At 42.3% G+C, this 10,559-nt stretch overlaps 2 long non-coding RNA genes across 5 annotated transcripts in view; both read right to left on the bottom strand.

Moving 5' to 3' along the window:
• Positions 1-281: 281 nt before the first annotated feature.
• On the bottom strand, positions 282-2,136 carry LOC125722429 (uncharacterized). Its single transcript, XR_007386375.1, has 3 exons — positions 1,714-2,136; positions 1,241-1,463; positions 282-975 (listed from the first exon to the last, which is right to left on the bottom strand). It is a non-coding gene; the product is annotated as an uncharacterized LOC125722429 (long non-coding RNA).
• A 510-nt stretch (positions 2,137-2,646) lies between these two features.
• Positions 2,647-10,559, bottom strand: part of LOC125722427 (uncharacterized) — an 8,849-nt gene continuing 936 nt past the window's right edge. The window contains exons 2-7 of one of the 4 annotated variants that reach the window (XR_007386371.1): positions 4,347-4,584; positions 3,719-3,758; positions 3,341-3,564; positions 3,135-3,257; positions 2,958-3,053; positions 2,651-2,855 (exon numbers count right to left, since the gene is read on the bottom strand). This is a non-coding gene — a long non-coding RNA (uncharacterized LOC125722427). Of the gene's footprint in view, positions 2,856-2,957; positions 3,054-3,134; positions 3,258-3,340; positions 3,759-4,038; positions 4,160-4,346; positions 4,585-10,559 lie in introns of those variants that run through there. The other 3 variants (XR_007386373.1, XR_007386370.1, XR_007386372.1) reach the window with 3 other exon arrangements.

Here is a 10,559-nt window from a genome sequence, read left to right as displayed (position 1 = left end):
TAACATGAGGAGAGAGAAGAATAAAAAAACTGCCCCCAGTCTGTACTCCAGTGGGGAGGACATTGTAGGAACCGAAAAAAAACACCTCAGCAACATAAGCACATGGTCACTACACCTTACAACATAAAATGACACAACTTGCAACAGGTGAAGGTAATGGGGAGGAGGAGTTAGTCCAGCACAGACAAACAGCCATCCGGTCCTGCAGCCACGAGGGCGCTGGTCACAGACCCGCCTGTTCACACTGGGGGTATGAAGCAGCAAAGGCGTGGGATGGGGGGAGGGTGCGGTCAGTCCGTGGGATTGGGGGAGAGGAATGCAAGAGAGTCTCACTGCCTTGTTCTTCTGGGGGAGTTGTTAGTTAGTCGGCCAAGACCGCTGCTGATTAGGGGGAGCCAAAACCTGATAGGATGGGGTTGTTTGGGTTTCCGGGCGAGAAGCTGTAATCTCCAACTCCCTTAATGTCCACGCTGGTCTCCGCCATCCAATAATTTTTGCAAAGCCGTGAGCTTCTCCATGATGTTATCCAATTTGCGATCCATAGTCACAGTGATGTTATCCAGTTTGCGATCAATTGTCACAGTCTGAGTGCTAACAGCTCTGCCCACTCCATCAATCATTCCGGCCAGCCTAGTGGGGTTTTGAGCGGCTGTCACCGTTTTCTTCAATCTTCGATAAACCAGGGCAATGCCTAATCCAATCAGCATAATACCTGTAATCATGGTTCCGAATAGGTAGATGTCTTCAATGTCCTCCAAGGAAAGAGCTGCCAGGCACACGACCCTCCACTTCCCCCATCCGTCCATTGTGTAGCCAGCTGCATAAGTTCCTGCAGGACAGTCAGGTTCCCCCGAACCTAGGCTTCTCGTCGAGAAGATGGTGTCAATTGCGTTGAGAGACCAGCTGATCAAATCCATGATTTTACTTAGTTTGGAGAGCAGGGATGAGAGAGTCTCTCAAGTATAAGACAGTAGACTAGATGAGACGAGAGGAGCAAAGCAGGGAAGATAAGAGGAGGGAGAGAACGGACACAGACTTGCATTCATCACAGATAACTGATATAAAATCTACTCAAGGTTTACATAAGTTTATAGGCGTTCCTGCATATTGTTTTTAGTCTTCGGTACTAAGGTTTAACAATTCAATTTCATATGTTGTGACTTTTAGAGGCTTTTAGGCATTTCAGAGACTAATTTAGATACTGCCAAGTGCCACAAGCTCTTTAATGATCCAAATATACCTTTATTATAATCATCTGTTGCTTCCCGTTCCATGTCTGAACAGAGTGGCTTGTGTTCCTCCAGCCTGATAAGGCAACTGTCTTTCTCCCATTGCTCTCCCGTAACACCTGCTGTTGACAAGGCACCCTTAGTGTTGGAAGTTGAATTTAGCAAAAAGGGGATTTGGGAGCTGCATCCTGGGTTGTTCCCTGCCTGTAGACTCCAGGATAGACTCCAAAATCCCTGCAACCATGAATAGAACAAGCAGTTACAGAAAATGGATGGGTGGATGGATGGGTGGACTTTGTTCCAAGTGTGTCATGTTGTTTGGTTTCAATCCACAGAGTGCTCTGGCTGCCAGCACACAGTATATATGCAGCTGCTGTTCAGGGGGGAAGTGAATGGCCTGTGATGCATTTAACGGATTATTAAACATGGAGTAAAGTGATGGGCAAAAAAGAAAACCCCACAAAATAATATACGTCAGAATTACCAGATCTGGTGGCCAAAGCATTCCCTGAATGGATTTTTGAATGCAATCTGAAAAAAGCCAGCAGAGAAAGTGAGTACTGTTAGTAGTAGGGCTGGGTATCATTCCAAAATTTTCTATACCGATACCCTGAATTCAATACCGGTTCCGAACAATACTTTTTTCGATACTTTTATTTTAAGAAATATGTTTTAACAAGATTACATAACACGTAATCTCAGAGAAACTTTGGTTTTATTTTTTCAGGATGTTTGTGACACTTTTCACAGCAGGCTTATCTGTAAGACCAATAAACAAAGGAACAAAAGCACAAAATGAACAAAGTGTAGCTAGCACAATATATCAGTGCAAACCGTTTTAATAAAGTTCAAGCCATTTTAAGTCAATCAATTTTAAGGGTTTGTGAGGCTCACTGCTGCTTAAAGGTTTAGTTCACCCAAAAATTTGAATTGTCATTAATTATCTACAAATGAAGATATTTTGAATTTAATCCAAAAGCTTTCTGATCCTCCCATAGATAAATCGTTGAATAAAGTTATTTTTGTTTACCTTGCGCACAGAAGTATCACATGGACTTATTTTGACTATGTTTTTGGTTCCTTTCTGGGCATTGAAAACTGCATATCCAGTAAATCTATGGGAGGATCAGAAAGCTCTTGGATTAAATCCAAATTATCGTCATTTGTGTTCTGAAGATAAACAAAGGTCTTATGGATTTGGAACAACATTAGGGTGAGTAATTAGTGACAGAATTTTCATTTTTTGGTGAACTAACCTTTTAAGATCACCTGAAATCACTCAACAGTTCTTCTTCAGAAAAATTAGCATGTCTGCTTTTTCAGGAGACAGACAAGCCCGCTCCTGGCTGATAATGTCTCCAGCAGTGGAAAATGTACGCTCTGAAGGTGTGGATGATGCTTGCACGCAAAGATACCTTGATGCCAATTCTGAAAGCATTGGCAGAGTATCCTTCATGTCCCACCACCAGGTTACTGGACTTGCTGAGGACAGTGTAGATGGAAGCAGTCTGTACTTGTTTATCTCTGCCTGAATCCTCTCTGTAGTGCTGCTGACAGTGGTCTGCATTCTTGCTTCAACAGCCATGTCCTCCACAGCTCCTCAAGGGCAGAAAGCTTTGGCCTCTTCTATTTACAAATAAGAAAAGAAATAAAGAAAAATATAAAACTCTATAAAGATAAATGCAAACAAGCTAATAGGAAAAATAGGATTTCTTTATATTTTCTTACCAGTGCTGTTGTTGCAGATGCACTGTCTTCATCAGAGCTGTCATCTTGGTTACCTGCTCTCTCTTCAAGTGCCTGTTCTATCTGCTCAGTCGGAGTCTATATTCAATAACAAAAATAGGTCACACATATTGATCTACAATTCAAGAGGAGTAGAAGATTATCAATATGAGTTAACACCTGTTCTGAGGTCCTTTTCATTAGCTCCTCCTCCAGTCTGGTCCACACTTCATTTGTCACTTTTAACTTGAATCTGGGATCTAAGGCTGTGCCCTCCTCCAAAAACTGTCTGATATTGCCATCCTTCAAGACAAAAACACTATGAGTCAATCACTGAATAATTCTAATAAAAACAAGTCCAAATTCAACAGGATTACACTGCACACCTGGTATCTTTTTGAGAGGTCATTCCAGATAGTGTCCTTGATGGTCTTTGTGAAGGAGGAGTCCTCTTTATTCACTGTGAAGTGGTGCTGGAGTTTAGTTAAGAATCTGACCCAAAGTTGGGCTCCTTTCAGCAGAGACGCAGAGGGTTGAAGTGTAAAGTATCTTTGTAACTTTGACAAACTCTTCTGCTTTTCTAAAATCCTCATCAGAAACTCACTGCAGTCTGTAAAATATAATCACATTCTTTAGCTGGACTATAGATTCATGAGCAAAATCCTTCACACTGAAAATGGCATTTAGAATAAGAACTGGAGGTGGCCTGGATGGCAGGGAACTGCTCCAGGAATCGCTCCACCATGAGGAATAAGCTATTCCACCTTGTTTTCACATCAAGGATGACCGCATGTTCTGGAAGACCTAAAGTGAGAAAGAAATTCATGTTTGATAACCACACACACACACACACACACACACACACACACACACACACACACACACACACACACACACACACACACACACACACACACACACACACACACACACACACACACACACACACACACACACACACACACACACAAAGTGGCTATTTATTTGCAGAAATGTTTTACTGCATGATTTAGCAAAGGATTTTTATTAACTATTTGGCCAAAGAGTTTTGCACTAAGGTTCATCTATTCTGATTTCTACCTACCGAGAAGACGCTGCTTCTCTCTAAGGACAGGTTTAGCCAGGCTGGATCTTTTCAGCCACACCACCATTGCTCGGATCCTTCCTGCCCACTGTGAGACTGAGGTAATTGTGTAAAGCTTCTGAGCAGCAATAATGAGAGAGTGAGCAAAGCAGCAAATTTTTTTAATACTCATCTTTTTTACTGCTACATCCATGTTTGCTGCATTGTCCACTGTCACAGCAACTACTCTGTCCTTTATATTGAATTCATCAAGAATATCTCCTCTCTCTTCTGCTACAATGTCCCCTGTCTGGGATGTGTATACCGACCTTGTATGTAGGACCTTCTCTTTCATGGAATCCTCTCTCACATAGTGAACTGACACTGTCAGGTAGTGGTCCTGTGCAATGCTGGTCCAGCCATCAGCAGTCACAGCCACATCCCTCACATCTTGCAACTCTTTCTTGACATTTTCTTTTTCAACTGCATACCATGCAGGTATGAGGGTATTTGAGAGCATGTCTCGGCTGGGGGACTGATATCTGGGGTTTAAGGTGCATCATCTCCCTATAGTTGACATCCTCAAACACAAAAAAGTAAAATTACCATTATTTTATAATTGTTGCTTACTATAAAAAGTTTAAAAAATAAGACTACCTACAAACCTGGTCAACAGCCTTAATGGTAATATTACAACATAATTTACAGCTGCATGTTGTTGGAGGCCCTGAGTCAGGAAAATACTGAGAGGATGATGATGACTGCACCGGCGTGATCTTCTTGCAGTCAAACACGGAACAACTTTCTGCTCGTAAATTAATTCCGTGTACTGTCAGGTGTTTTATCATATTTGACGTGTTGCCAGTCTTGGACGCGATAACCTTTTTACAAATATTGCATCGCACGCTGTTGCCGTCAATCTTAGCATAATGTAGCCATACTTTTGATCGCTTAAACATCGTTTGCATTAAATTTATGCTATGCTTTAAAGTGTAGTATACATTACAGCCTCACATTAGACAAGCTCTGGGCGTGTGGGCGTAACCGCCGTAAACTATTGATTTTCAAGGCAAGCATTTGATCCAGGTACTTTAAGGGAGTGTTCACACTTAGCATCTTTTTTGACAAGAAAAAGCCGACAACGGCGCTTTTTTAGCAAAAAAAAAAAAAAAAAAAAAAAGCTGGCAGCATTCGGTTACAAATAGCAGCCAAGCGCCTTTTGTTGCTATAACAACAGCTGCAATAGTAGCCTAGTGCTGTGTGATGCAAAAATGTCGAGAAAGAGAAAGTTACCAGGGAGGAGAATGTCGGTTCAGTTTATCTACCAGCACGTCTCCATTTTTTCTTGTTGTTATCGAAACGACAGGTCTCGCTACTCGCTTGTCATTGGTCGGCTGTCAAAGACTTTCAACTTGAAGACGCTCTGAGCTGCAGTAAGAGACGCCGGCGGTGGCGTTTAAAAAAGTGCTCAGGACTTTTTTGAAAAAACGGGTTACTGCATAGGGTTATAATGTAAAACAGACGCTGGCAGTTTGAAAAAAGACGCTAAGTGTGAACATAGCCTAAGGATGCCGCACGTTTTCTAGCTCACTGGCGTTGATAAGATTATACCCTTAGGTATCGAAATTTGGTACCGAACGAAAATGATTTTTTCGATATTCGATAGTATCGAGACGATTCGGTCGGTGCTTAAAAAGTATCGAACTCGATACCCAACCCTAGTTAGTAGTGTTCCACAATACTGTATTTTAGTAGAGTACACTTGGAAACTGTTTTCAAACCTTGATGTGTCACGGCAGGGCTAGTGAAGGGGTGGAAATGAGGGTGACAACCTACTTACGGCTCCAACTTACGTTTTATTGAAGTCAAACAGGAGACAAAGGGATAAACTACAAAATAAAGAGCACAAGGGGTTAATAAACTGGGAGAAATAAGAATAAGCTGGAAAAAACGAAGCGCAAAAAACTAAGGAACTGGGATAAATGGGGAGCAGAACTAGAAAACCAACTATCTTTGAACCAAAAATCAGTTAAATGTGCAATTAGCCGAAAGAGAAAAGACTAGATGCAGTGTAAACAGTTAGGTGGGTGCAATATGTAAGCTCTGAGGGACATGACTATGGGAGCATAAGTAGGAGGGAGAGGCAGGTGGGAACGCAGACATGGGGAGTCCCTGAATGTCAGCACTCCAATTCCACAAGGGAGTGTGAAGCTAGATTGACAGCACTGACAGTTCAGCTCATCCAAAGCCAATGACACCGATCCACCACATGAAGGACAGAGTCGGACGGCACTGACCCAGACGTGATGCTGAGAGTAACAAGTAACAGGGTTAAAATGCGCCAAAGCTCTTTGCGAAGACGCCTGCCTTTAATGTAACATCTGCCTTCCAAACCAAACCATGACCATGTTAGAGAGGGTGCAAAACTTTTCTGGACATGCAAATATCACAGGATCTTTCATGGACAGTCAATATGGGCTGATATTTGTGCCACTAGAAACTGAATATGAATTTTGTATATTTGAATCTGCAGTGGGGGCGGCATGGTGGTGCAGGGGTTAGCACTGTTGACTCACACCTCTGGGACCTGGGTTCGAGTCTCCGCCTGGGTCACATGTGTGTGGAGTTTGCATGTTCTCCCCATGTCTAATTGGAGTTGCTAAATTGCCCGTAGGTGTGAATGTGTGCGTGAATGGTGTGGGAGTGTGCCCTGCGATGGGCTGGCCCCCCATCCTGGGTTGTTCCCTGCCTCATGCCCGTTGCTTCCGGGATAGGCTCCGGACCCCCCGCGACCCAGTAGGATAAGCGGATTGGAAAATGGATGGATATGGCCAATAAAGTTAAGTGGCAAGCAGAATACAGGCTTGGAATACAATAGGGATGTGCATGATTAATCGATTACTCGAACCCATCAGCGACGATAGAGCACGATCAATTAATTTTAAAACATGCATTTTTAGAGCCAAACTACTTTTATTCTTTCTGATTGGTTATGCTGGTATTTGGGCGGTAGTCTAATATTTGATTGGTTACGGCTGTGAGAAGTTGCGGTCTAGAGACAAGACCGGAGAACAGAGCGAAAATGGCTTCTAAAGTGCGCAGCGATGTCTGGCAACACTTTGAAAAACTTGGTGAAAAAACAGTCAAGTGCAAGATGTGCAGCGCCACACTCGTCTACAACTCCACAACGAGCTCGATGCGTTAGCATCTTGCACATAAACACAAAAAAGCAGATGTTACCGATGCCACTAGCAGCAGTCAGACGAGCATAAGAGATTTCACCATCAGACAGAAATGCGACAAAGGCAGGGCAGAGAAGATGACGCAGTTAATAGCAGAAATGACAGCAGAAGACTTGCTGCCTATTACTTTTGTTGAAGGTTTTAAACGTTTAATGAATTACGTTGAGCCCCACTATACTGTCCCATCGCGCAAAACGGTCACTGCAAGGATTGATGCTCTATACGAAAAATGCGCTTGTTCACTAAAAGACAGTCTGTCGAAGCCAGCGCGGTTGGCAATAACTACGGACTCGTGGACTTCGCTAACCACCGAATCGTATATGACGCTAACCTGTCATTACATAAATGAATGGAAAATTCACAGCACAGTATTAGAGACGCAAGGTTTCGAGGAAAGACACACAGCTGTTAACATTGGCAACTACCTGAAATATTTAACAGAAAAGTGGCTGTTAAGCTCTGAAAAAGTAATGGCATGTGTGCACGACAACGCTGCTAACATGGTTCTGGCAAATCAAAGTCTTTGGGAATCAGTGCCCTGTTTCGCACACACCCTGCAGCTTGCAATCAATGAGGGCTTCAGTGTTGCAACTGTAAAAAAAATGTAATAGCTGCAAGTAGCCGCTTGGTATCACATTTTCACCACAGCACAGTAGCTACAGCCGCGCTAAGGCAGAAACAACAAGAACAAAATATACCCGACCATAAGCTTATTCAGCATTGTCACACGCGGTGGAATTCGGTGTGTGACATGTTCGAACGCCTTTTGGAACAGAGGTGGTCTGTGTGTGCTGTTCTGTCCGATCGCAATGTTACAAAACTTGCGGATGCGAGGACACTTGACCTAAAAGATGAGCACTGGGAGACTGTGGAAGAACTGACACCTGTTCTCAAGTCTCTTAAGTGTGCCACAACTACAATGTACAGTGAGACCCATGTTTCCAGTTCAATGGTCTATCCGATCACACACAGTCTCATCACTAGACATTAAAACACACAGAGGAGTGAGTCTCCAAGAGTGTCTGAATTTAAAAATGCCGTAGCCGAATTTCTGAAACGGTGCATAGTTGCAGTTGGTGAGGATGCTGAGAAAGCGTATCTGCCTCTGATTGTGTCTTGGATCCAAAGCCGCTGCAAACATCTCAAGTTTCTTGAGACAGAGCTTCAGGAGAGAGTAAAAGAGAATCTGAAGCAGCTTTGCGAGACAATCCCAAATCCCGTCAGACCCATACAAAGTAAGCCGACTCAGCAACGGCCCTCGACACTCTTTTCGGCGAGAACTACGGCATGAGTGATGTTTCTCTGCATGACACCGAAATCGAAAGCTACTTCAGGGAGCCATGCATCTCTGTAAACCAGGATCCTTTATTGTGGTGGAAAGTAAATGAGTCTCGATTTGCAAAGCTAAGCACCCTTGCCCAGTGGTACCTGGCTGTTCCTGCAACTTCTGTGCCTGCTGAGCGCATTTTTTCCACCGCTGGTCTAATTGTAAATAGACTCCGCACTCGGCTTTCATCTGAGCATGTAGACCAACTGATCTTTTTGAATAAAAATATGTCGTCCTTATGTTCATTTTTCTTAGCCATGCATGGTAAACTATTCAGGCTGTTTTTGTTTTAAGTTTAAGCAGCATAGTTAAATTATCCCAGCTTTATGGCGCCAATAAATTTACCTTCACCGACTGATCATTTTGAAAGAAAAGTTATGTTACCTAATCTTTAAGTTTTATAGCTGTGGTAAAAATACTCAGGCTATTTTATTTTAAGTTTACACAGCCAAATTATGCTGGCTTCTAATTTTTGTTAGGCTATGGGCTACTTAACAGTTGTTTGAAGTTATATTATACTTTATTTTTGCGAACCTTTAACAGAAAACTTTTTTGATACACAGCTGTTGTGATGCTGCTGAAATAAAAATTGTTTTGTTAAAAAGAACACTTGAATAAAATAACTGAAAAGCAGAGTATCATGTGTGTTTTATTTGTTTTATAAACATAGAAAAAGGTAACTGATCAGAGAGAGTGGGTCTGGGGGGGGGGGGGGGTTGTGGGGCTTCAGTTGCCGTTGTTTTAAAGTAACGGGAGAAGCGCATCCACTGTTTTATGATTGGCACGTAGTTCAAGCTCGTATGCATTTTGTGTAGATAAATACAATTTGTAATATAACATTTACATATTTATGTATCTAGGCTGTGTGATTAATTTTATACACAATGTGTCATGTAGAAAAGGTGCTTCAGCTTCACCTCATGCTGTTATTTCTTTTAAATGTTTACTGTATACTGTGACGCAAACACCCCGCCCCTTGCTTAAACTCCACCCCGATTAATCGAGTACTCGTTTCTCAAACCTGTTTATTACTCGAAATGAAATATGATCAAAAATGCCCATCCCTAGTATACAATGAGTATATACAGATCCTTCCAGACATCATGTGAAACGTTAGAAACCGTACTTGCAAATGTTTTTAAACTATAGTTGGGCATTGGTTTGTCAGGGCACAGCACACAGTGACAGCCTTACCCAGCATTGTGGCTTATAATCCATGCACGCGAATATACACATACTGTACATGCACTGATTAACGTCTCATTACAGTTCTGCTGTTTACTTCTGTCTTTTAAAAGCATTCACTCTGTAACCCTAGTTTCACACGAACAGATTAACCAATTTCTGCTACCCAATGTAGTGAGGTTAGCTTGCTAGCGTAGGTTAACCAATGTGAAAACACCAACTTAAGACTTTAGAACGCATATTCAGTAATACTAAAGAAACATCTTACTCGCATTTGTGAAAATGCAGAGAGCAAACACGCTTTAAGGGAGATATCGTGTTGAAAGTGATCTCCTTCCGTCTAGTTGCTGCGACCCAGGCCACCCGACGCCTCTTCGTTACCTTCTCTACCTGCTGTCCATATCCTCTTTTCCAAGTGGGAAACCAAAAAAATCTCATGTTGTGGGCCACCTTTCTGCCATTTCTACCATGTGATTTAGTATGACAGCCTTTCACACAGCACGAGTGTCCCATCTTACCAAAAATAATGCCACACGCAAATGCAGATTCAAATATACAAAATTCACATTTAGGTTATAGTGGCACAAATATCAGGCCATAAGTCAACACCACTTACTTAACATAAAAGTACTTAACTGTACTTGAGTAAGAGTGCAGAGCAACGACTGCATGTATTAAAAAAAAAAAAACTTAAAGACAGCAATGCTCAACTCCAACCTGTGTAGCACATTCTACCAAGGCAGTATGGTGTCAACACAGAAACTATGGAGCGTTACAAATTCCAGACT

Source organism: Brienomyrus brachyistius, unplaced genomic scaffold (genome assembly GCF_023856365.1).
Source record: "Brienomyrus brachyistius isolate T26 unplaced genomic scaffold, BBRACH_0.4 scaffold38, whole genome shotgun sequence".
NCBI lineage: Eukaryota > Metazoa > Chordata > Actinopteri > Osteoglossiformes > Mormyridae > Brienomyrus > Brienomyrus brachyistius.
This window is presented reverse-complemented; position numbering and strand designations above follow the sequence as displayed.